Source organism: Anabrus simplex, chromosome 1, assembly GCF_040414725.1.
Source record: "Anabrus simplex isolate iqAnaSimp1 chromosome 1, ASM4041472v1, whole genome shotgun sequence".
NCBI lineage: Eukaryota > Metazoa > Arthropoda > Insecta > Orthoptera > Tettigoniidae > Anabrus > Anabrus simplex.
Window position 1 is genome coordinate 489,119,214 of NC_090265.1, and position 27,753 is coordinate 489,146,966.

Sequence of the window (27,753 nt, forward strand, 5' to 3'; positions counted from 1 at the left end):
CTCCCACGTGACGCTTCCCAGGTGGCAGATAGGTAGGGTCCTAACCGGTTTTCCGGCGGACTTGAGGGAAATAAAATACCTCTCGACAACTCCCTGTGGGTGGGGGACGCAGACGAAAAATATACCCACGGTATCCCCTGCCTGTCGTAAGAGGCGACTAAAGGGGGCGACCAAGGGATGATCAACTTAGAACCATGATACTACTTGTAATTAGTACCACCACGCAGGGAACACCATGGGTCGCTTTTACTTGCGCGTAGTACCAGTTTGTTAGGTACACAATAGGTTTGTGACTAGTAGCGACAGTGTGTGCTTCCGGCTGAGTTTTACAGTACCTGTGATTAGTACCACTATGTGAGGAACACCACGGGATAGTGCGAGTCCCTGTGGTTAGTACACTTATGTGAAGAACACCATAGGTTTGCGTTGCCTGTAAATAGCGACACAATGTGCGAAACACCATAGGTCTGTGTTACACGTGCGCATTACATCACCTGTGAGTAGTACCATAATGTGTGGAATACCGCGAGTGTACGCTACTTTTGATTAGTACCGTAACATGACAAATACCATGGTTCTACTTTCCTAGCGATAAGTACCATTATGAGGGGCCGATGACCTGGATTTTGGACCCGTTTAGACTATAAGCATCATTGATTCAGGATTGTACTTTAGAAGCAGTCCGTTGGTCATTAATACTGTTGTTTGACCCTAGTTTCTGGGAATGTGGGGCATTGCGGGTCGGATTCACTGATTGTTTTAACTCCATATCCATTCATTCTTCGTCCTCAAGTTTTGAATTCTGGTCAGTGGAGGATTAATGATTTTTAATGATCCCTACATTTCGCCTCATTTCGTGCCATTAGGGGCCGATGACCTAGATGTTAGGCCCCTTTAAACAACAATCATCATCATCATCATCATCATCATCATAAACACTATCTCGGATAAGGGGTATTTTCTCGGTTTAGCATTTCACCGGAAACAGGTTGGCCGGTAAAATAGAAAATCTGAGATAATGGCCTTTCAATATGGCAACTCGTACATGAGTGGAATATTTAACTGAAAGAGAAAATCATATCGGCAAGGAATATGACCAAAATTATACAGTAGAACGTCCTAGGTGGATAACAAGAACGCACTACATACTTCGAGGACTACGATGACATTGATTTTGAAACACATTTTAGGTTATCTAAAGCTTCTACACTCAGTGTTATCCACGATGGAACATACCTTGGAATTCCCAACACATAGTATGCCTAAATAAATTGTCGATTATAGCTTATATCTTCTATGATACACGATAGAACAATTTTTTGATGAAGATCTAAGGAATATTGCCATAATTTTTGAGTGAAATATACAATCTGTAGGCTATAATTTTTCTTATTCTCTATGATGTTAATGTTTTCTGCTACCAAATTCAATAACGATTCCTTCTCTTGGAACGTCATATTAAGCTTCTTTGTTCGTTTCTGGTCAATAACAGACATAATTTTTAATAAATTATTTGTAAATCCCGAACGTAATTAAAAACTTGTTTACATTTCGATAATGGCGGCAGGGCGTCAGGTTCAAATTCAGATTGAAACGAAAACGTAAACCGAGATAATAAATTCTATGATGAATACAGAAGTGAGAATTATCCGAAATAATGACATTATCCGAGTTTTGAAAATCTAAGATAACAGCAGAAGTAACTGACGTTGGTTGAATACGGGCCTAAGACGGGTAACCTTTTAGCCACTGGATTGCTTTTTACAGTAGTTTTCTCTACGATGAGGTACAGAAGAATTTGGACTAAGACATAATGTATGGGACTGGGTAGGCGATGGCACCCCATGGAGATCCAAATGTGATTCGCTAGACTTATGGGAGAATTCACGCATGAGGAAGGTGGAAAGTCGAAGAAAACTTCAGAGCATAAGAAGGAATAATTCCTCCTCCACTCGAAAGCATGGTGTAATTCACTGGAAGCGGATACACTATATGCCTATGGATAATTCGGCGAGACAGCATCGTCCGCACAACTGTAAGTAAAGCAAGGGTGTAGTTTTACGTGACTGCTAATATCGTGATCATTGTCATGGGACCTCCCAATTTCACGTGGAAACCGGACCTGAGGGAAGTGACATCGTTCCAAAAGTCTCATATGCATTGGTCGAGATTTGAACCGTGGCACTATTGGTGAAAAGTCGATGACCCTGCCGCTCGGAATTGCCAGATGAATGGCGGTCAATGCAACCTAACCTCTTGGTACGTGTTGCCTAGTTCTCCAGCACGTTGGGCTGTATAGTTATAGGTACCCCCTGTGGGTGGCGGACGCAGACGAAAAATACACCCACGGTATCCCCTGCCTGTCGTAAGAGGCGACTTAAAGGGGCGACCAAGGGATGATCAAATTAGAACCATGAAACTACTCGTGATTAGTACCACCACGCGGGGAACATCATGGGTCGCTTTTCCTTGCCCGTAGTACCACTATGTTAGGTACCAAATAGGTCTGTGATTAGTATCAAACGAGGGCATGACGGCTTTTACGGTACCTGTGATTAGTAGCACTGTATGAGCGACACCATGGTTCTGGCTTCCCTATGATTAGTACCCACTATATGAGTAACACCACGGGATAGTACGAGTTCCTGTGGTTAGTACACTTAGATGATGAACACCATAGGTTTGCGTTGCCTGTCAATGGCGCCGCAATGTGCGAAACACAGTATGTCTGTAATACATGTGCGAATTTCATTACCTGTGAGTAGTACCATAATGTGTGGAATACCGTGAGTCTATGCTACTCTTGATTAGTACCGCAACATGACAAATCCCATGGTTCTACTTTTCTAGCGATAAATACCATTATGAGGGGCCGATGACCTTGATTTTGGACCCGTTTCGACAACAAGCATAATAGATTCAGCATCGTGCTATAGAAGCAATCCCTTGGTCCGTAATACTATTGTTTTCTGCGAGCTTCTGTGCATGTGAGGCACTGTGGGTTGGATCCACTGATCGTTTTAAATTCATATCCATCCATCCATTCATTCTTCGTCCTGACGCTTTGAATTCTGGCCAGTGGAGGATTTTGGACTTTTAATTTGTCGTCTCATTTCGTATCATTAGGGGCCGATGACCTCGATGTTAGGCCCCTTTGAACAACAAACATCGTAGTTACAGGTCTACATTCAATTCAGATACTTGTCGGATGATTATGTCAATTTTGGCGTTCAAGCATGGTATAAATCAGAAAATATTCATTTATCATTCCTACCTATTAACACCTCTGAAGGTGACTAGTCAAGACGAGTGAACAACGCGTCGTCATCTTCTTCCTCCTCGCCTTTTTCCTAATTTATGGAGTCGGCACGTGATGTGGATTTGGCTCAGTTTTACGATCGGAGGGCTTCCTGCCGTCAGCCCTGTGTAGAGGGATGTGTTCACAATGGCGTGTTTTAGAGGAATTAACTGAACGCAGTTAAAATTCCCGGCCCGGCCGGGAATCGAACCTGGAGCACTTTGAGCTTAAGGCCAGTACGCTATTTAGCTAAGGAGCCGGACCCTCTAAACCACCTTTGGTACGCCCATGTCATTCGTTGCATAATGCAGCCGAGATATTCTGAGCATACGACAATAAGAACATAGTTCAAAGCCATTTAATCGTTCAATTACCTATTGCGGCCGTGAGTGTCTCTCCTCGGTTAAACTGTAGTAAAACTGCGTAAGAAATAGCTACATCACCTTTCAGATCGTTCAATATGTTTACAACCCCGACAGTTTGTGCAGGAGTCACAGATTTTTCCTGAATAATGTCTTTTATTTTTTAAATTGTATATAATTTATTGCATGCTACGGAATTTTTAATCCCACTGTCCGGCTCCATGGCTAAATGGTTAGCGTGCTGGCCTTTGGCCACAGGGGTCCCGGGTTCGATTCCCGGCAGGGTCGGGAATTTTAACCATCATTGGTTAATTTCGCTGGCAAGGGGGCTGGGTGTATGTGTTTTCTTCATCATCATTTCATCCTCATCACGACGCACGGGTTGCCTACGGGCGTCAATTCAAAAGACCTGCACCTGGCGAGCCGAACATGTCCTCGGACACTCCCGGCACTAAAAGCCATACGCCATTTCATTTAATTTAATCCCACTTGCAGCAGAATTTATTTTGTTACATCATAAAATTACAAATAATCAAAACTTAATATTATCGCACATAATGCAATTAAGTCTAATCTATCTTATTCGGGGTTATGTAGACCAAAGGTATCCACGAAATGTCACTGTAATATTTGTCCCAAATAGAATATAATAATTGCTTTTACACCAATAAAGTGAAAAATCGGCGGTAAATTAAGAAATACCGTCGTTACTACAGAAATGTCTAGAGAAATATGTATACGTACTTACGGGCCGTAGACAGGACTCCTTAATGTTATATTCCGCTGCTCGTGCCGTCTTATGTTTCTTTCTTGAGGTCCAGGGCTTGCACCTACGAATGGGAGTGCTATGTCTGTTAATTGTCATTATCTTTGTCCATATGACTAGCGCGGGCAGTTCAAACAGCAAAATAGCATGATCCCAGGAACAATAAATATATCATTTAATGAGTGAGTTAGGGCACAAAACGAATAAGCAACATGAAGAAAACGACACCTAATTCAAACAACTTCAGTGAGCAAAGACATCACACACGAATGTGTTAGAGAAACAGAACCCATACGGAAGCGCTGCGACGTAGCAGAAAAATGGTTGTAAGGTAGTAAAGTATGTATCCATAATATTCCCTGCAAGTAAAATATTTCGTACTATTTCTTAATTTACCGCATATTTTACACTTTATTTGAATAAAATGAATTATTATATTCCATTTGAGACAAATATTACAGTGATATTTCGTGAATACATTTCGTCTACATAACCCTTGTTCGGCTTACACTCGGTCTTAAAACAAGAATTACGAGCCGAACTGCGTAAGATACAGCCACTTGACAGTTCATTAACTTCATCTAAAACCCTGGGTAGTTTGTGCATGTCGCCGTATGTTTCCCGACCAATCAGTTCAGTAGGAGGAAGCTGCTACGTTAATAGGCTGGGGACGTTCATATGATAGGAAATTAATTTTGTGCCACGGCTTTTTAATGGCGCTAATTGTAGACTGAATAGCATTTGAACGTGAATGGCTTGCAGGAAGTACATGCATGCACCGCTAGAAATTGATTGCAAGCCGGGGCCATGGCACACAGGAAGTTACAATCACACAGGTCCTACCAGCCTATTCAGTCGTGAAACGTGCAGCCATGCTTTCACATATTCCTCGTATAAAATCTGCCTTTGACAGAAAGGGAAATGATTGTAGCCAGGAAATTTTATACTTCACTGTAACAGAAACCAACATAAATAATTGCAAAGACTCCGAGTAAAAGTAAACACTTGCAAAGGAATTATGTTTATTTGTGTCGGTGGTTATTATTTATTTCTGCGTCATAGGGAGTGGGTGCATTACAAGAGTGATATACTCGCCCCGGAGCTAGTTATTGGCTCTTCTACGTAAACTTTCACACGACCGGCAATGATATTTCCTATAGTTCTCACTTTAACGTTAAAATGTGTAAAACAAAGAAGTTTGAAAATACGATTTTTAGTAAATTTTGGCATTAGCAATATTCCTGTGAAAACATACATTGAGTTTTATGTTTTTAGGCCATTCGTTTTTCGGCGAGGTTAGTATCGGAAAGTTAAGTGCCATGGGCTTTTTTAAGGTGCATTTGTCTGGTTCTTAATCTGCCTACCCTCCAGGGTTGGCTTTTCCCTCGGACTCAGCGAGGGATCCCACCTCTACCGCCTCAAGGGCAGTATCCTGGAGCTTCAGACTCTGGGTCGGGGATACAACTGGGGAGGATGACCAGTACCTCGCCCAGGTGGGCTCACCTGCTATGTTGAACAGGGGCCTTGCGGGGGGATGGGAAGATGGGAAGGGATAGACGAGGAAGACGGAAGGAAGCAGCCGTGGCCTTAAGTTACGTACCATCCCGGCATTTGCTTGAAGGAGAAGTGGGAAACCACGGAAAACCACTTCCAGGATGGCTGAGGTGGGAATCGAACCCACCTCTACTCAGTTGACCTCCCGAGGCTGAGTGGACCCCGTTCCAGCATCCCATTCCAGCCGTCGTACCACTTTTCAAATTTCGTGGCAGAACCGGGAATCGAACCCGGACCTCCGGGGGTGGCAGCTAATGACACTAACCACTACACCACAGAGGCGGACGCATTTGTCTGGTACGAAAATATATGAAAAATCATCTTCATTCTTGTCAATGGTGGGGTTTAAACTCACGATCTCTCGAATGCATCCTTACAGTTACACGACTCATACCACTTAGTCAACTCGCTCGGTTTGTTAGTTGTATACATTCCCCAGCATTTTAGGTCATGCACCACATTTTAGGAGAATTCTAATATTTATTTATATAAACCAACTATTTGACGATGGAAGGTCCAGCTCCTTGACTGAATAGTCAGCGTTGCACCTTTCGATTCAAAGGGCTATTCCCGGTTAGGTTGGGGACTTCAACCGCGTCAGATTAATTTCTCTGGCTCGGGGAGTGGGTTTTTGTATTCGTCTTAATACACACGTCTTCGTGAACACAAAACACACCAACCACCTTAGAAATACATAAAGGTAGGCGTCAGGAAGGGGCATCCGGCCGTAAAACTGGATTAACTTCACAGGTTGTGGAAGTAGGGGAGGGGAAGGCCAAGAAGAAGAAAATAATTTTGATGTTGGAAGGTCAACGTTTATATTTTAGAATCTTAGGCTTTGTGAAACAATTACTTCTTTCATTTTTTTAAATTTTATGTTCTAATTTCACTAACTACTTTTACAAAATTAAAAAATGCAAAGTAAGGCAACACGTTTTAACACGGACTCAAAGCAAGTATTGTAAATATATAACATATCCTCACATATCTGGTTCTTGAAACCATTTTTAAAGCTGCTAAAACAAAATGACACTTGGGACCACAAAATAACTAATACAGGAAGAGGGATGAGACTGTTTTGAATTAAAGAACGTTGCTATATCTCGTTGAATTTGGGACAGCTGCTACGGTTTATAATCTCACAAGACGTGGCTAATTTTACTGCTTTGTCCTTCCAATCCTATCACGGAGCACTGTTTGGAAACCACTGATGTAAAGTTTTGAATGTATTCCCTCCTCAAATCTGTCTAAAATTCAGGGTAGGAAATCGAACTTGAAGCCTTCCACATAACATTCACCACCCTAACGGTTAGACTAGAAGGTGGACTGCGTAAGCCTTGGATTAATTTATAAGTATAGAAATGACCCTTTAGTATTAGCGACAAAATAGAGAGCACTAGAGAGCTGCTTTTATAATTTCCAATATAAAAATCTGGTTACGTTTTTATTCAAAATAAATTGTTGAACTGGTTCTTAGGGGGTGACGGATGGTACCTACTCCTTAACTGATTTTGATGCTGATTCGATGGACAGGCCAACTGACTGAAGGTAAGAGAGTAACGACCACTTCCTGCTTACTACTATATTTCTGGCTGTTCAAATGCATGGGATTTCAAGATATGTCAGTAAGCTTATTTATATGTACAACGCAATGTGTGTAATCAATCATTCACTAATGCCGTGACGGGACTAATGGGAGTTGTGGACCGGGGTTGAAATTTAATGACACAAGAAAAAAAAACAGCACTTATTGATGGAGTTGATGTGAAACTAGCTAATTCACCTCGCAATGTAAGGGTCGTTCGCTTACCAACTTGCAACTACTGAACTCATATGACCAGCAATTTACATACCCCATTGCCTACCCCCCCCCCTCACTCTCTCTCTCTCTCTCTCTCTCTCTCTCTCTCTCTCTCTCTCTCTCTCTCTCTCTCTCTCTCTCTCTCTCTTGTTGATTCGAAAACATTGTAAAGTCTATCATACTTCCTACTCCAGAATCTGTTATACTTGGGGACAAAACATGACGGTCTCAGTCCCTGGAAGCGAGCTGGAAGCCATCAGTTAATCACCCCCTACATCCCGCTAAGTTAACGTGTTCTAAGGATGTGGAAAGATTGCTAAACCACTTTCTTCCTCGCTCTCTCCGGTCTTTAGCCTTTCTTCGTGTCGATTACAGTAGACGATTTGGCAGCTCCGGCTACAGCAGACGTAGTAAATCATATAAGCACCCCCTGTGGGTGGGGGACGCAGACGAAGAATACACCCACGGTATCCCCTGCCTGTCGTAAGAGGCAACTAAAAGGGCGACCAAGGGATGATCAAATTAGAACCATGAAACTACTTGTGCTTAGTACCACCGCGCGGGGAACACCATGGGTCGCTTTTACTTGCGCGTAGTACCACTATGTTAGGTACCAAATAGGTTTGTGATTAGTAGCACGCAGGAGCACCGTGCGGTCAGGCTTTTACAGTACCTGTGATTAGTACCACTATATTAGCGACACCATGGTTCTGGCTTGCCTATGATTAGTACCCACTATATAAGGAACGCGACGGGATAGTACGAGTCCCTGTGGTTAGTACACTTATGTGATGAAAACCATAGGTTTTCGTTGCCTGTAAATGGCGCCGCAATGTGCGAAACACCATAGGTCTGTATTCCATGTGTGAATTTCATTACCTGTGAGTAGTACCATAATGTGTGGAATACCGCGAGTCTACGCTTCTTATGATTAGTACCACAACATGACAAATACCATGGTTCTACTTTCCTACCGATAAGTACCATTATGTGGGACCGATGACCTGTATTCTGGACCCTTTAGACTGCAAGCATCATCGATTCAGTACTGTGCTATAAAAGCAGTCCCTTGGCTAGTAATACTATTGTTTTACGTCAGTTTCTGTGTCTGATGCATTGCGGGTCGGCTCCACTGATTGTTTTAAATTTATATCCATCCATTCATTCTTCGTCCTCGTGTTTTGAATTCTAGTCAGGGGAGGATTTTGGACTTTTATCGTGTCATTGCATTTCGTCTCATTTCGTACCATTAGGGACCGATGACCTAGATGTTATGTCCCTTTAAACAACAAGCACCGAGCTCGATAGCTGCAGTCGCTTAAGTGCGGCCAGTATCCAGTATTCGGGAGATAGTGGGTTCGAACCCCACTGACGGCAGCCCTGAAGATGGTTTTCCGTGGTTTCCCATTTTCACACCCGGCAAATGCTGGGGCTGTACCTTAATTAGGTCACGGCCGCTTCCATCCCACTCCCAGCCTTTTCCTGTCCCATCGTCACCATAAGACATATCTGTGTCGGTGCGACGTAAAGCCAATAGCAAAAAAAAACAACAAGCTTCATCATCATCATCATCATCATCATCATCATAAAATCCTATAAGCCGCTAATAGACACCGGTCTGCCGCTGGAGAGTACTGGTGTGAGGCGAGGTCGTCATGTTTTGCTCCAAGTATATGTTATACTGCACTGTATTTTTTCTAAATGATGTACTCTCATTGTATTTTGATGTATAACCTTACCACCTGTTATTTGAGAGTAGGTTATGTACTCTAAATGGTGCTTCTTAACCCTATGGGGCTCAGCCTGGTGTTGGTAGATTTACTGGTATGTAAAAGAACTCCTGCGGGACAAAATGCCAGCACTTCCATGTCTCCAAAAACATAAAAAATAATTATAGGGATGTACAATTATTATTATTATTATTATTATTATTATTATTATTATTATTATTATTATTATTATTATTATTATTATTATTATTATTATTATTTAACCCTATGTATCTGCTCCTGAAATAATCAATCTCACTCTCTCTCTCTCCTTCCACCCCCTCCCATCTCCCATCTGATTCTTCCATCATCGGCAGTTAGCATCGTCCCGCGTTATACCCGGATGGTTAAATACTCACAGCTTTCTTAATTTGTTTAAGATGAAAAGTTAGTAAATCTAGACGATTGATTATGGCAATGGGGATGAAATTTTATATTTTATCTTAGTCTTAATGGCTTAGAACATTGTAAGCTATCCCCAACGCTTGTGGGGAAGACGTTGCCTCGTTCCCGTAACCCCTGTGGAAATAGTGCGACAATGCTGTGTGGTGAGTGACAGATACAGACTGATACAGCATTCAACAACTGCAATCTTTGATCTCGGAATTATACCCTGGCAGGTGAAAGAAATCTGACCAATTACACATAAGAACAGTGTACTGTTGATTGACGGTGGTCATATTAGGAATTTTTTAAATGCTATTTGTTCGGGACGTCGACCTAGAAGGGTCTTTTGCACCTACTTGCACCTTATGTTAGGAACCTGCGTGTCTTATGTAAATGGCGGAAGTGTAAGGTGTTGAATGTGAGGAAAGGAACGTTAAGGACGACACAAACACCCAGTGCCCAGGCCAGGGATATTAATCACTTACAATTAAATACCCCTGACCAGGCCAAGGATCGAACTCGGGGCCGCCGGGTGACAGGCGGACGCGTTGCCCCCTACACCTCGGGGTCGGACATATTAAGAGGTACTTTAACCGTTTGTTAGAACAAAGAAGAAACGCTAAACAAAATATAACATTAACAGTAAGACGAAATAGTGTTTGTGATGGTATTCCTCTGTAAAAACTACTCGAAAAATTCACTCTAGCCTTGAACTCTTCCTCCTTGTATATGAGAGCCTGTGTTGAGTCGTCTCTCATAACTGGTAGTAGTGTGATGGTTGCAGTAGGGTATGTACTGTGTACTCTATTGGGGTTAGGATTTGGGTGACTGGCCTGGGACGTAAAGCTTTCCTAGGGAATGGAGAACACCTCACTCAGTATAACCACATCATTAAAGATGTATGTTTGCCGAGCAAGTGGCTGTGTGGATTGCGACAAGTAGCTGTCAGCTTGCATTCGAGAGATAGTGAGTCCCAACCCCACTGTCGGCAGCCCTGAGAATGAGTTTTTCCGTAGTTTCCCGTTTTCACACCAGGTAAATGCTGGGGCTGTACCTTAATCAATACCGCGGCCGCTTCCTTCCCACTCCTTGCCCTCGTGCCGTGTTATACTAGCGGGCGTATTACCATCCTCTCTTGTGTAGTAGCGGGCACCACTTTTCCATGCCTGATAAGCATAGTATAACTGCTGAAATGAAGTGCCGTCCAGCCTGACGCACTTATGATACTTGTCAGGCTATTACCACATGGCCCAATAGACTGACAATAGTTCTTGTGCCATAATTCTGTGTCCGAATTGAGACAAATTCCACAGTCCACCCTTAACTTGCTCCCTGAATAAATAACACTGGCACCGTAATTGTCTTACAGAATCCGTCCAAAATGAGTCCACTGAATAACACTCCCCATGTTTATTTGCCCCAGCAAATTATCCGTTTTCCACCTTTTCGACTTTACTTCAATATAGATTCCGTCAGTTGTATAAACCCAGGCTCACAAATAATGTTATTTGCTTTAGGTCCCACTAACTACTTCTACGGTTTTCGCAGACGCCGAGGTGCCGGAATTTTGTCATGCAGGAGTTCTTTTACATGCGAGCAAATCTACCAACACGAGGCTGACGTATTTGAGCACTTTCAAATGCCACAGGACTGAGCCAGGATCGAACCTACCAAGTTGGTGTCAGAAGGCCAGCGTCTGAACCGTCTGAGCCACTCAGCCCGGCTCCTTTTCCTAACTACTTTCATCTCAGTGCACATGCACTTGAATGTATTTCTCAGGATATCCACAGCCATGGCTTTACCCAAGATTAGGCTACAGTCCATCTTTTGTTCAGAATAAGCTGAATGTAAATTTCCCAGAAAATGACTGTCTTGATTCTTTCCACGTATATACGTAAATAATTTCGACGCATAAACACACGAAATACCTTCCTTAATTATTATAACCCAGAAATCTGCATAATGATACTAGAAATGAATTATGGCATAATAATAATAATAATAATAATAATAATAATAATAATAATAATAATAATAATAATGCCTGGATATTTTCTTATATAATACATTGTTTCACAACTAAGTATTTTTTATTTTCCAAATTGTCGATACACTAAATTAAGTCAGCAGCTCTGATGATCGCTACTACGAACGCAAAACTGAATGTGCACATGCGCCCGAGAGTTTGCAACAGGTACTGACAGTACAACAAAGAAAGCTAGTAACTGGGGGTACAGTGAAGAGGTGGCAGTACTCTTCGTCATTGCATAATTTTTTCATCTAAACAGTGTTATGTGGCTGAAGATGTTAATAATATACGAAACATGTACCACTTTTAACCAATAAGTTGCCTTAATCAGTTTAGTGTATCGACAATGTGGAAAATAAAAAAATAGTTGTGAATCTGTTTAAGTGCGATACGGACCATGAAGCTGATTTTATGTAATAATACATTGTTTTATAAAACTGCTGGAAGTAACTTCGTCGGCACGCATGCGAGCTTGCTAGAGGCGATGCAACACGATGCATGTTCATCTCTAACTTTGATAAACTGTAATTAACAATAGTAGCGAATTGAACCATACTCCTTGGCTATCCTCCTTATCATCGCCTTATTACCCTCTTTGCGTTCTGCAATAGAGGCGAGATTAACGCTGTGTGGGGGTTATTCAGTTGAAACATAACCTATAAAATTACAGTATATGTAATGGACAACATTGGCTATATCAGAACGATAACATTCTGTATATACATATTTTTTTCCAAGATGTCATCAGTTCACAAATTGTGAGTAACCACAAGGATTCTGAATTCTGAATGAAAGCCCAAGGTACATGCTACTCTTTAGAATAAAATGACCCACAACAATATTGTGTATAGCACAAATCAGAATCTGCAAAATGCCGTGACCTACAATATCTATAATAGAGATAGTGATTTAGGTTGCTGACTGAGTCTTTCATGATATTTCCCATTATGTTTTCACGTAGGGGATGATACTCCCAACCCATTTATGAGACTCCACGTGTACTTCGTTACACTGCTTTGCAACCGAATAACAACATAATTACAGACCATCTGTCTGGACGGCTGTTGTAGTGTCTACTGAGGTACAGGATGCACGCCTCGTGGTTGTTCTTCTTTTCAATCAGTCAATCAACAATCAATACTGATCTGCATTTAGGGCAGTCGCCCAGGTGGCAGATTCCCTATCTGTTGTTTTCCTAGCCTTTTCTTAAATGATTTCAAATAAATTGGAAATGTATTGAACGTCTCCCTTGGTAAGTTATTCCAATCCCTAACTCCCCTTCCTATAAATGAATATTTGCCCCAATTTGTCCTCTTGAATTCCAACTTTATCTTCATATTGTGATCTTTCCTACTTTTATAAACGCCACTCAAATTTATTCGTCTACTAATGTCATTCCACGCCTTCTCTCCGCTGACAGCTCGGAACATACCACTTAGTCGAGCAGCTCGTCTCCTTACTCCCAAGTCTTCCCAACCCAAACTTTGCAACATTTTTGTAACGCTACTCTTTTGTCGGAAATCGCCCAGAACAAATCGAGCTGCTTTTCTTTGGATTTTTTCCAGTTCTTGAATCAGGTAATCCTGGTGAGGGTCCCATACACTGGAACCATACTCTAGTTGGGGTCTTACCAGAGACTTATATGCTCACTCCTTTACATCCTTACTACAATCCCTAAACACCCTCATAACCATGTGCAGAGATCTATACCCTTTATTTACAATCCCATTTATGTGATTACTCCAATGAAGATCTTTCCTTATATTAACACCTAGATACTTACAATGATCCCCAAAAGGAACTTTCACCCCATCAACGCAGTAATTAAAACTGAGAGGACTTTTCTTTCAGAGTCCACCTCACTGACTTGTTTAATATTTATCTCAAAACGGACAGTAGGATCGACCGCCACGGCTTGATCCAGCAGAAGATAGGACTTCTTCATGGACTTGCGAACCTGGTTCTCGCATTGCGGAGGCCGAACCTGTTCTCAGTTTGTGGTGGCGAGCGTTTCTTTGCAATTCTCCCTTACAACAGAATCCAAGCACGTGTCCTATAGTTTCTATCTCACCTCAGTTTGGATTACGGCAGTGAGTTGTGCTTGGGCATCTGCTGGGTACTGCTCGAACAGGTTATTTTCCTGGCGTTTGAGAGAGTTATCAGATACAAACTCCCACCGTTCAGGCACCTGTTCCAACACTGAACAAGTCTCTCTATGCGCTCCTGAATGAATATTGATGGTTGAACCACTGTTCCTCAGCATAAGGGACCGCTTGATAGTTGGAGAAAGTTTACTCTTCAGGGCTTTCTTCAGCAGACCCCAAGACGTGATTGTCGCAAAGGGCTGTAAAGCAGGTGATCTGTTAACACCCCAGCGAAGATAGTGTCGACTGTCCATTGTTGCGGGTTGACGTACGTTACCATGGAACACAAGATGGTGGTAGTGGTGATTATTGTATTAAGAGAAGTACGATGGAGCACAAGAACACTTCGTGACAGTTTTCCCGGTCAACACGCATTCTTTGCATAAGAATTAAATCATGTCACGGGCCGATGACCTCGATGTTAGGCCCCTTTAAACAACAAGCAACAACAACAAAAGTCACGGCATCATGTATTAATTTGGACATAACCACTGAAGACGAATGTAGATTCAGCCTTACCTCTACTTAGCGGACGCGTACCACGGATTGACCAAGTTCTGAGCTGTTACTACAAACACCGAACCGTGTAGTACTGCCACCTCTTCACTGTACCACCAGTTACTAGCTTTCTTTGTTGTACTGTCAGTACCTGTTGCAAACTCTCGGACGCATGTGCACATTCGGTTTTGCGTTCGTAGTAGCGATCATCAGAGCTGCTGACTTAATTTGTCCTTTTGACAATGCCTTCAAACTATTGGAAACTAGCAGCAAACCATTGGAACAGTTTCTGGTTCTAGACGAAAACTCTTTCAGTCAGAGAATCAGAATATCGCGCTCATATCCATTGTCGCCTATGTTCATTTCGTAACTGCACTGAAAATTAGATCACTGTCGTGATTGGGTAACACATGGAATTGTCAACTGTCCAGTTAGTGAAGTAATTTCGAATCCTGTTTCTGAAGTAGTTTAGTAATGCTACACTCAAGTTCATAAGAAACAGAACACCTTGAAAGACTAGAGATAGGAAGTTCATATTTACAGGACATGTTCATTAGTATGCTCTGCAGAAGCGATTAGCATTTCAGTCACCTAAGTTCAGCATGTGTCCTGTTGCCTAGCAGGCACTGGGTCCTCATTGGGCCCTGATAACTTGTTCCATGCGTGATGGCACCGACGCGTATAAGGTGCGAATGGCGTCCTGGGGTATAGCCATCCATGCTGCATTCACCTGGTTCCACAGTTCATCTTTGGTGGTTGACACCGGGTCACAGCCCCGCACCCGTCTTTTCGCCATATCCCACACATTATCGATTGGCGACAAGTCCGGTGATCGGGTGGGCCAGGCCCTGTGACAACAAGAAGGCACGTGTTCGTGCAGCAACATGTATTCGTGCATTGTGCTGCTGAAATAAGGCGTTTGGGTTGTCATGCAGAAATGGTATAACTACGGGTCGCAGGATGTCATTCACGTAGGTCAAACTGGTCACAGTGCTCACACCATAAGGCCTTGACTTAACGCTGTGTGTCTTGTGCGAATGCAGTCAATGTCATGTCTCTCCCGCTGTTTGCAGTGAACCAAAATGCGGCCTTCATTTTCAAACAAAAAGAACCTGGATTCGTCTGAAAACAACTATGTGCTGCCATTCCTGTCCCCATTGACGTCGTTCCATACACCATTTTCAGTCTAGCAAGTTTATGCACGTTAGTCAAAGGTATGCGGAGAAGTGGACGACGCGCCGGTAACCTAGACCGTAATAAACGGCGATGGACTGTCACTTCTGATAGTGTAGCCTACGATGTGTTACACTGTTCCACTGTTTTGCCAGAGCCGAGGAGGACGCAGATCTGTCCTGCAGTGCCATTCAGATGAGGTGTCGATCTTCTCGGGGGTGGTCTGGGCGGTTCGTCCAAACCCATCTCGTCGTATTCCACGGTCTTCCGTGAACCATTCTGTACAAACCCGTTGCACTGCCGACACACTTCGTTTCACACGAGGAGCAATTTCCCGGATGGATGCATCACGTTCTCTCATGCCAATAATCCGCTCTCTTCCAAACACACTCATTTGACGGTACGGTTCTCGCATACATCTGTGAGGCATCCTGCACGTGTGCTCAAGTCACACTGATCAATTATCTTCGGTTTATAGCGACAATGAGAGCCGCAGGCACATTTTACCAGTCGGAGGTCTTGCGCCGAGATGTCGATGTGGACCTTGAACCTGAGGGCCGACTTGGTTCAAATGCTAATCATTTCTTCGGAACATAATATTGCACATGTCCTGTGAATATGAACTTCCTATTTCTAGTCTTTCAAGATGTTCTGGTTTATATGAACATGAGTGTAATAATGTCTGATCTCGAGTCCAATGATTCAGATGGGCTCTTTAGCGAATCGAACTCAAGCGAAGATGATTTAGATCTGGAAGTGAGACCATATCCGAAAAATAAGGTTATTTCGAAGATACGTAAAACAACTGACGTCCCCAACCACTACTGTTCGTAGTGGGGGAAGAAAGCTGGTCATGTTTCAAACCAGTTGCCAGTCGCACATGCGCATATGGACGAAAAATTGAAGTTGAACTATCACGCACTCGTTCTCGGAACAAAGTGTTGTGATCTGTGTCTGTGTTTCAGTTGAACAGTGTTCAGTCTGCAAGCCTCTGCGAATTATCTATGCGCATATATATTATAAAAATTTATTTGCTACTAACACTGGGTGCTCTTCGAATTCTACACCGTTTACCGTTAAACAATTTAAAATTAAGTCTAACCATCGCCTTCCAGGTCTCCGCCTTCTTCTCCTACTATCCATGCCTGAGTCCGCTCTTCGCCTGGATAACATATTCCCTCCATTCGCATCTTATGACACCACCATCGAAGCCACTTCGAATGTACAACTTTATCTTCAAGTTCATTCTTAACTTCGCCCTTATCTACCCATGTTTGATGCCCTGGTCTGACTGGCTTAGATAGTTGAGCTCTAACCTCCGACTTTAAATTGGCGGGCTCGGCCCAAGCACAAGCCGGTGGAAATTTAAGGCGATCAAACTCCAGCCTCATGTCGGTTGCTTTACCGGCACGTAAAATAATTCCAGTAGTACAACATTCAACATTCTGGCAGCTCGGCCTATCCGAAAACCACAAAATTATGTAGTGGGACGTAAAATATCAATATAATAATAATAATAATAATAATAATAATAATAATCGCTTCTCCCTTTCTTTCTCTTTTCTCTCTGATACCGTCATTAGCTCCTCACCAAGGCAACACGTTTTTAATCCTACCCAAACCTCGCGGGATCTTTTAGAATCAGATCCCTGTGGATTGAATTTCACGGAACACCGTAAGGTCGTATGGTCAACGGTTACGAAATTAAAAGTTAAGTGAATCTAAAAAATACATGACGTGATAAGTGAGCGATATCGTCACTGAAACCTTATAAAGACGGCCATGGTTCGATGCCCGGCCAATACACTAGACATTTTTAAAAATTAAACCTCACGGATCTGTGGTTCTGATTTGATGTAAGGATACAGGATTTCTGACTACTGAACTACAAGGTTTTCCCTTAGTCGAGGATTACTGTTTCTTTTTTTTTTTCTTTCTTGGAATTGAAGAAGACATGGTTTGATCGCGTGTAGTTGCTTGCGTTTTATATCCTCATTCGTCTAAGTTCAGCTTGCCGCCCCTTTCTCATATCTCCTCGTATTATCAGTGCCTGTCGAAATTATAGTATTCCAGAGTGCGGTGGCCCTAGTAATAGCTTAGTTGGCCTACACTACCGTGGCGTTCACCTTAGTTATTGTACTCCTCCCAACATTCACGTTCACAGTGGATTGCGCGCTGCAATCGTCACAGTCAGCTCAGGAATATGAAAATAAGCTCGATCGATGTACGAAATAACTATTCAAGGTAACTACTATAGATTCAGAAAGTTATGTCCTACCGAGCATTTGAAATATTTGAGGAATGGAGCGCCGAACGGTCTCCAGAAGCATAGGCTAAGTGTATTATTGCCCAATCAGCTCCTAACTCGAGTGTCCCAAGTTCGAATCCCGGCGACTGCACGTGGAATTTTTAATAGGATCGTCGTTTGGTGACAGGAAGGGCATCCGACTTCAAACCCCCGGCCAAATCTTAAACTCCTTATGAGTTAGCCTCGCGGTTTTGGTGGCGTAGCTGCGAGCTTGCATTCGGGAGATGGGTTTGAATCCCACCGTGGGCTGCCCTGTAGATGCCTGTCCTTGGTTTTCTTTTTCACACCTTAAGGCTACGGTTATTACCTTTCCAATTCTAGCCCTTTCCCATCCTTCCGTTGCCGAAAAGCCTGTATCGCGCAGCGTTAAACTGCTGGCAAAATATAAATAAACGAATAAGTAAATAAATAATATCGTAAACTGAGCCTAGGGAAAAACCTGCCAAAGACCACTGTCAGCACACTTATTGACGTGATAAACAACCACTTTTGACATAACATTCTGGCGTCTTTTGAAACCAATAACAGTTGAACAGACTTGATTGCATACTGTACCGTACACGGAATTGAAGCATGGCCGACAATTGGTCGAGAAAGAGAGAGAATAAAAGCCTTTGAAATGTCGGTTACAAAAGAATGCTTAATGCGATACGGTTCTCGAATTATAAACGAAGAGATAGTGCAGGTGAAGGCATAATGCTCTGGCGAAATATCACCAGAAGGAAAGGTGTATTGATATAATACATCTTGAGATATCCAGGACTAGTTCATTTGGCTCTGAAGGGATAAAGTTAAAAATCTACTGGCTAGAGAGAAGGCGTTACCATCTAGGTGGTCCGCCCCTCCCCCTCAGGGAGGGGAATGAGAACTGTTCACGATGATGATGAAGTTACAAAACGTTTTCACGCGACTATGACTTAACAGTTCGCAGTAGATTAAGGATTTACTGTAGTAGTTGCGGAGAAATGAAAGTTTTTAGTGGATATGATGGCGTGGAGATATCCATCAGCGAGTTGGCTGCGCAGTTCGGTGCGCGTAGATGCGAGCTGACATTCGGGAGATGGAGAGTTCGGATCCCACCATCGGGAGCTGAAGATGGCTTTCCGTGGTTTCCTCATTTTAACCCCTGTTAGGCCTATAATAAACAATAATACAAACCCCATGGCACTCCAGCCCTTGAAAGGCCTTGGCCTACTAAGCGACCGATGCTCAGCCCGAAGGCCTGCAGATTGCGATGTGACGACGATTCCTCTCGGCCGTTATTCTTGGCTTTCGAGACCGGAAATAAATAATAATATTTTTGCTTTTACGTCCCACTAACTACTTTGACGGTTTTCGGAGTCGCCGAGTTGCCGGAATTTGGTCCCGCAGGAGTTCTTTTACGTGTAAGTAAATCTACCGACACGAGGCTGACGTATTTGGGCACCTTGAAATACCACCGGACTGAGTCAGGATCGAACCTGCCAAGTTGGCGTCAGAAGGCAAGCGCCTTAACTGTCTGAACCACTCAGTCCGGCTCACACCTGTTAAATGCTGAGGCTGTACCTTAAGATCACGGCCGCTACCTTCCTAACCCTAGACTTCCCCATCTTCGTCGCCGAAAATATTCTACGTATTACTACGACGTTAAACCACTAGCAAAAAGAGCCTGATATTCAGACGATATATCAATAATTATAATAATAATATGTATTAGAAAAGTGGTTTAGCCCTCTTTTCTTTTCCTACCATGATTCCTTTATCCTTGTTAAGCTGGCCATTAAACTGAAGACGGTATGTCATTCCGGACTATGTCTTCATTCTGAATTTTTTGTTGGGGTATTACCGTACCTGCCTTGAAGATACATTAACTCTCTAGTGGATATAAAAAGTTGCTGGCATTTGTGATTCACGTGGAGTTGCTTTTTATATGAAGTTGTTTTTATCGCCAGATTCCTGTTCTGTCAGGACAAAAGGAGGGACGCAACGTATTCACGCGACTTTTATTATCTTCATTAACGAATATCACGCCAAATACCTTATCCTTTATACTGCTTAGCACTGCTATTTCCTCGCATAAACTTGTTGAGATAATGTTTTCAGCAGTGCGACATCTGCGACGCTGTGGCGCCAGCTCATCTTTGTTGCCTGTGAAAGGTCACCTGTTCTATTCTCGAACAACAGTTTTGTCGGTTGATATGTTATTGTTCCTTTAATTTCTCAGCTAAGTGCTTTTTGCACGACGGAATTACTTAGAATTGATCGAAACCGACTTTTCTTTCCAACAGAACAAAGATGGCCTAGGCCACCATAGCTCAATTGGTAGAGCAACCGACGCGAAATCGGGAGGTTGTGGGTTCGGATCCCACTGGTGTCTGGTTGGCCATTTTTGTTCTGTACTTAACATCTCTTCAACACGTACTAAATGTACGTAACACTACCTAATAGGTTGAAAGTCGGTTTCGATTAAAATGCGGTCGTGAAAATTCAATATTCATTGACTTGGCCCTCAACGGGCAACTTAAACGCACTCTACAGTGAGATGGTAGTAGTACCAGACCTGTAGCTCAGATCCTTTCCAACAGAACAAAGATAACCTAGGTCACCATAGCTCAATTGGTAGAGCAACCGACGCAAAATCGGGAGGTTGTGGGTTCGGATCCCACTGGTGTCTGGTTGGCCATTTTTGTTCTGTACTTAACATCTCGTCCGCCTCTGTGGTGTAGTGGTTAGCGTGATTAGCTGCCACCCCCGGAGGCCCGGGTTCGATTCGCGGCTCTGCCACGAAATTTGCAAAGTGGTACGAGGGCTGGAACGGGGTCCACTCAGCCTCGGGAGGTCAACTGAGTAGAGGTGGGTTCGATTCCCACCTCAGCCATCCTGGAAGTGGTTTTCCGTGGTTTCCCACTTCTCCGGGCGAATGCCGGGATGGTACCTAACTTAAGGCCACGGCCGCTTCCTTCCCTCTTCCTTGCCTGTCCCATCCAATCTTCCCATCCCTCCACAAGGCCCCTGTTCAGCATAGCAGGTGAGGCCGCCTGGGCGAGGTACTGGTCATACTCCCCAGTTGTATCCCCCGACCAAGAGTCTGAAGCTCCAGGACACTGCCCTTGAGGCGGTAGAGGTGGGATCCCTCGCTAAGTCCGAGGGAAAAACCGAACCTGGAGGGCAAACAGATGATGATGATGATGATGATGACTTAACATCTCTTCAACACGTACTAAATGTACGTAACACGACCTAACAGGTTGAAAGTCGGTTTCGATTACAATGCGGTCGTGAAAATTCAATATTCATTTACTTAGAATTGACTTCGCTTCAGCATTAGGTCAAATCTGCGTATGTATAACTGGTATTTGAAACATTTGTTTAAGACAGGCTACTTAAAATGAACGGTACGGGGTATATTAGGCTACACATACATAGGAAGCTTGTAGTTTTACGTGACCGTTGATATCGTGATCGTAGCCACTGAACCTCCGATATTACCTTGAATCTGAACCACAAGATTGTGACTGTCCATTTCAAATATGCTTTACTGGCGAGATGTAGTGTTTACAGTGTACTATGTATTCTGGTATGAGCTAGAATAAATTTGTTACTTTCACTGATCTCTCTCAGTCTCATCCTTGGCTTTGACAATATGAAAGTGACTGAGGTATGAGCGATGCTAGTAATACCATTCCTTATGCAGCCTGTCCCTGCTATGAACGGTGTGAAAATGTCACTCATAGGGTCGGTGGGCTTGGCGTCCGACTCGTTGGCTGAATGGTCAGCGTACTGGCCTTCTGTTCAGAGGGTCCCGGGTTCGATTCCCGGCCGGGTCGGGTATTTTAACCTTCATTGGTTAATTCCAGTGGCTCGGAGGCTGGATGTTTGTTCTGTCCCCAACATCCCTGCAACTCACACACTACACATACCACTATCTTCCACCAAAATAACACGCAGTTACCTACACATGGCACTCTCATCGGAGGGTCTGCCTTACAAGGGCTGCACTCGGCTAGAAATAGCCACACAAAATTAATTGGGCTTGGCAGACTGATATGTAATAGCAACTGCTGGTTCTGTGAAGAAAGCAACGGGAAACTGCCTCTTCCATCCTACTGAGTTGGCCGTGCGGTTAGGGTCGCGAAGATGTGAGGTTGCATTCGGGAGATGCTGGGTTCGAATCCCATCATTTGCAGCTCTCAAGATGGTTTTTCGTGGTTTTCCATTTTCACACCTAGCCCATTCCCATCCTTCCGTCGGCGAAAACCTTCGACCCGTTAGTGCGACGATAAACCAGTAACAAAAAATAAGATGTCGCACATGCATTATCCAAGATTCGATCCCCGGCAGTCTTGCTGAGAAGCCAGCATCGAAGTCGCACATCCGTCACATTATTGGCTCTTTCTTATCCTTCGTTCTTCTCTCGGGTTCTTCACTGTGGTTAGGGCCGTAGAGTACATCCACAGTATCTCTTACCCGTCGTAAGAGGCAGGGAGCATGGGTTGAGTCTAGCATTGGTTCCACTTGCTTGTGCCAGATTCATCGCCATCATCTTTCTTATCCGACCTCAGTTGGTTAACTCTGATTCCTTTCCGGCCCCCATGGTATTTGATTTATGAGGTCTTTCATTTTCACACCCTTCATGGCCTTTACCTTTTCTTTGCCGATAACTTACTTCTTCGAAGGGTTGGCTCTTTATTTTCCACTTCTGATCAGTGTAAAGGGAGAATGATTATCTAGTTTTTCGTCTTGTTTAAATAACTATATTTGGCAATCGGCAAAACATCATGTATAAATACATAGAGTACATACCGTATATAAAATAACACTATATCTAAAATACATCCAACAGATCAAATATCTGAATACCTAAGAAATACAACTCATTTTACTCCACAGTACACGCAAAAGAAATTTCCGCGATGAATGTCTCATTTAGACCTTCCGATCAGTCATATGTAAAAATTGGCCAAGTGCTAGGTAAATGTTATTAAATCTTTTAGTCGACATGTTATACTGGTAGGAAAAGGCACATCAGTAAAGACCAGATTTTCATAACACACATTGTGCCTGTCGATATTTAATGCAACCGAGAATGATGCGGTTAAGGTCGGCAAAATATTCTTGGTCCTTGTCGCACATAGGAGAATCAACTACTCTAATTCCATGAAGATGATTTGGGTAGCAGCCATGACCGAGACGGATTCCTATGATGGACGTAAGGTGGCTCCTACTAAGACGTAATTTGTCAAACCACGGTTTTATTGGAATGATGAGCAACGTCGTGTCGTGTTGTCCCTTTATCTCCTGCGTTAAAACCAAACCAAACCAAACCAAACCAAACCAAACCAAACCCCATAGCACTACAGCCCTTGAAGGGCCTTGGCCTACTAAGCGACCGCTGCTCAGCCCGAAGGCCTGCATATTAAGAGATGCCGTGTGGTCAGCACGACAAATCCTCTCGGCCGTTATTCTTGGCTTTCTAGACCGGGGTCGCTATCTCACCGTCAGATAGCTCCTCAATTCTAATCACGTAGGCTGAGTGGACCTCGAACCAGCCCTCAGGTCCAGGTAAAAATCCCTAGCCTGGCCGGGAATCGAACGCGGGGCCTCCGGGTAAGAGGCAGGCACACTACCCCTACACCATGGGGCCGGCTATCTTCTGCGTTATATTCCAGTTTTTCTACTAGTGTCTGTGAGATTTGCTACGTAGTAATAGCATGAAGTCCGTATACGGAACCATATTGCATCTGAGATTTTCTGCTTTAGTTGTTCGTCCTTAAAACAATAATTGCTAACAAGTTTATTAACTTGACAATTTTTAGCAGCTTCCTTGCGCTTATTTGTGCCAGACGCATTTCCATTTTTTTCTTATCCAACCGCTGTCGGTGAAGTCGTGCTTCATTCTAACCTCTACGATATTTGGTCTGCGAGGCCTCTGGTCTCTACCAATATTTTGTCTGAGTATAGGATAAGAACATTTTAGATGTGGGTCTGGCGAATTATGTTGCGAATATCGTCTGCAGAGAGGAAAAGGAATGAAGAAGAACTTCTAATACAGGAAAGATACAACCTCGTGATGTCATTGAGAAAAAGAATACTCTAATGATTGGCCACCTAATACGAACTCAAGTGGGTGTACCAAATTGGAATGATGTATTGAAGGCAGAATACACAGAATAATATTTAGAACAACATTCCTTGACAGCATCAAGCACGGTCGAGCTTATGAAGAAATAAACACCCGTTTGAATGAAAACAGCCAATACACTCCTTCCATGTTGCCCACGAACCTTTAGGCTGACGATGGGATGTATTCAGGCGACTTCTGGCTATTCGGCCTACACGTAAGTGCACACCCGAATTGGTTAACACAATGTACATAGAGTATCTAAAAAACTAACATAGACGGGAGGTCTCAGTGACTGGAATTTTGGAGGATATGCTATTAAAAAACGACAAATCCAGTTTTTATTCTTAAATCCTCTTTTAAAATTATAGAAAGTCACATCACAATTCATGGAAGTTTTATGCTTCTAAATTCGAATTACTGCAAACAGACGTGTTCAAATTGCAAGCTGTTAAAGAAAGCAGTCTTTTATACTTTAATATGGCGAGAAGAATGGTTGAGGTCCCCTCCCCGCGCCCCCATTTTCATCTCTGATCCTAGCGTAAAACCAATAAAATTGCCCTCAGCCTACCGCGTGCTGTGTGGTCTACACTGAACAGTCAGGGTGTAACTGCTTCACAGTACATCAAAGGGATTGCGTAGACTCCCCTTGTGATCGCGGTGTTGAAATTCAGACCATCAAACATACCGTGTAGGAATGTCCACTGTATGCACTTCCTGGTTCTCGGGAATATCTTCATCCAGCAACTCCAGAAGCTATCACCTGGATAGCGGATCTAAACTAAATATTTGAGAAAGCCTAGTACGATTGCCAAAAGCATATTTTTATTATTCACTAATCGGCCAACTACGGATCACGGTAAGTTCCATTATACATTCTGGAGTTTATATAATTTTCGTTTGATCGAGTCGAGTTTCATTAGGTGGACGCGTCGAGCATGGCGTTCATCCAACCACTTTGCACCAGTTGTTCAGTTTTCATTTCGGAAAGTCCCTTCTGGTCGTAGGCCCATTTCTTCGAGGTCTTTCTTGACGTTAACGTACCAGGGGATTGTTGTTTTGGTTTTGACAAAAACATATACATTGAGTCAAATTGAAACTCATACACTAGAGAAAATCTTGTTTATTTGGACTCAACAAAAAAATATAACCATTGCTTTATTTTATTCTTGGTTCTGGTTTAACAAATACACATTTCTCTACTAAGGTACAAAGTAAATCAACTCATACTTCTTATACTTACAAAGAAAATTGATACATTATTCTTAAGCATGCAGGAAACAGGTCCATGTAAAACTCATACACCTTCAGAGCGATCTCTGATGTATGTATGTTTAGTCCTCAGCCCGAAGGCTGGTTGGATCCTCAACAGCTCCGCCATCAGCTGTCATAAATGGCCTAGGCATCACTGAAGAGGCGTACTAGGGAAATGAGGAGTGAGGTAGTTTCCCGTTGCTTTCCTCACCGAGCCAGCCGTTGCTATTACATATCAGTCTGCCAAGCCCACTGAAATGCATGCACCAACTGACCCTATGAGCAACATTTTCACACCATTCATAGCAGGGACTGGCTGCATAAGGAATGGCATTACTAGCATCACTCATACCTCAGTCACTTTCATCTTGTCAAAGCCAAGGATAAAGCTGAGGCAGATCAATGAAAGTAACAATATTGCTCTAGCCCATACCAGAAGACATAGTGCACCGTAAACACAACGTCCTGCCAGCAAAGGCATTGATCTCTGATAACACAATGTTTTTAACAGTCAGTACTTTGTAGGACACCCTTTAGCACTTTTCAGGGCTCTTAAACGGTTAGGCATAGATGGTACCAACTTTTCGCAATAACATGGACCTACTTTCTTCCATTCTCCACATAAAGCCATTTTCAGATATCTTTGTTCGGAATCTTGTGTTTTCTTATCGCTACTTCCAAGTAATGCCATATATTTTCTATCACATTTAAGTCTGGTGACTGCGGAGGTGTCTCGGGTACTTTTGGGCAATTGTACAGCTGTCACATCCGTACTTTATGAGCTTTGTGCTTCGGGTCATTATCTTGGTAATCCTTAAATCGATCAAGTATTTCAAGCTTTTGAGCACTAGGTCTTAAATGTTCTTTCAGTATATTTAGATACACATGTTGATCCATAGTCCCATCAATAAAATTCAACTCTTCTGGTCCACTAGCTAATATGCTCCCTGAGACAGTTACACTACCTCCACCATGTTTGACGCTTGGACGTAGATTGCTAGGTTTCAACTCCTCATTTGGTTTTTTCCAGATATTAACCTTTCCATCTTATCTGAATAGATTGTATTTGCTTTCATCTGGAAAAATAAGTCTTCCAGAAGTCAAAATCTATTTCTGTATACTCCTTAACGATGCTCAACCTTTTCTTCCTATTAATCTTGCTAACAAATTGTTTTTTCTAGCTATTCGTCCATGCCTGTTACTTTTCCTTAGGATAAGTTGAATAGTTTCTGGATGTGCTATCTTGTTGATATGTTCCTCAGCCATCACAGCCAGTTTCGGAGCACCAGTCGCTGGATTTTTCTTCACTTGTCTTACTATCCAACGTTCCTCCCTAAGGTTGAAAATTTTTCTCCCATTCACTTTGTCTTTATTTTCAATGCTGCTTGTATTTTTATAATGTTTATAACTATAACGCACTGTACAGTTGGATGACTCCTGTTTACAAGTTTGCTAGTTTCTCGTAGTGAATTTTCTCTCTTGTGGTGAAAAATAATTTCTCTTTCTTCTTTCAAAGATTGTCCTTTTTGACGCCCCATGATAGCACCGGAACGTGTCTGTACTTCACAACTCACTACAACAAACTGAATGTGGTGTCGGAAATACAAACATACAGCATTTTTACTGCCCTCTTATCTTCCCATGGCCCGGTTCCGTGGCTAAATGGTTAGCGTGCTGGCCTTTGGTCACAGGGGTTCCGGGTTCGATTCCCGGCAGGCTCGGGAATTTTAACCATCATTGGTTAATATTGCTGGCACGAGGGCTGGGCTTTTGTGTCGTCTTCATCATCATTTCATCCTCATCATGACGCGCAGGTCGCGTACGGGCGTCAATTCAAAAGACCTGCAAATGGCGAGCTGAATATGTCCTCGGACACTCCCGGCACTAAAAGCCATACGCCATTTCATTTAATTTCATCTTCCCATGTAAGACTGTATGAGTTTCATTTTGACGTGCCCCAGCAACATATAGACAAAGAATCTGTTATATCTTGCTAATTTAAGGGATACGCTAACTACCCTGTGGTGACTTAATAACTCAAGACATACCTTTATTGTTCCACCCGCAAAATGCGAACAAAAATTATTGTCCACATTTCTATTAATAAACACGTACTAGTTACAGTGGTGTATGAGTTTCACTTTGACTCGCTGTATATGTGTGTATATTAGCTAATATTCCTTCTCTAACTGCTGCCATGCACGCTTCATACCCTACTACTACTACTTGAATATTAAAGTCGTGCATATTTTGTTGCATTTGCGTCTATAGAATAACGTTATTGAAAACCTACAACCTGTTTTCCACTCT

General features: G+C 42.9%; 1 protein-coding gene and 1 non-coding gene across 2 annotated transcripts in view; both read left to right on the forward strand.

The window, feature by feature from the left end:
- Positions 1-27,753, forward strand: part of sfl (N-deacetylase and N-sulfotransferase sfl) — an 814,105-nt gene that overhangs the window by 546,326 nt on the left and 240,026 nt on the right. The window lies entirely within an intron of this gene.
- On the forward strand, positions 20,670-20,742 carry TRNAL-CAA (transfer RNA leucine (anticodon CAA)). The gene has a single exon. It is a non-coding gene; the product is annotated as a tRNA-Leu (tRNA).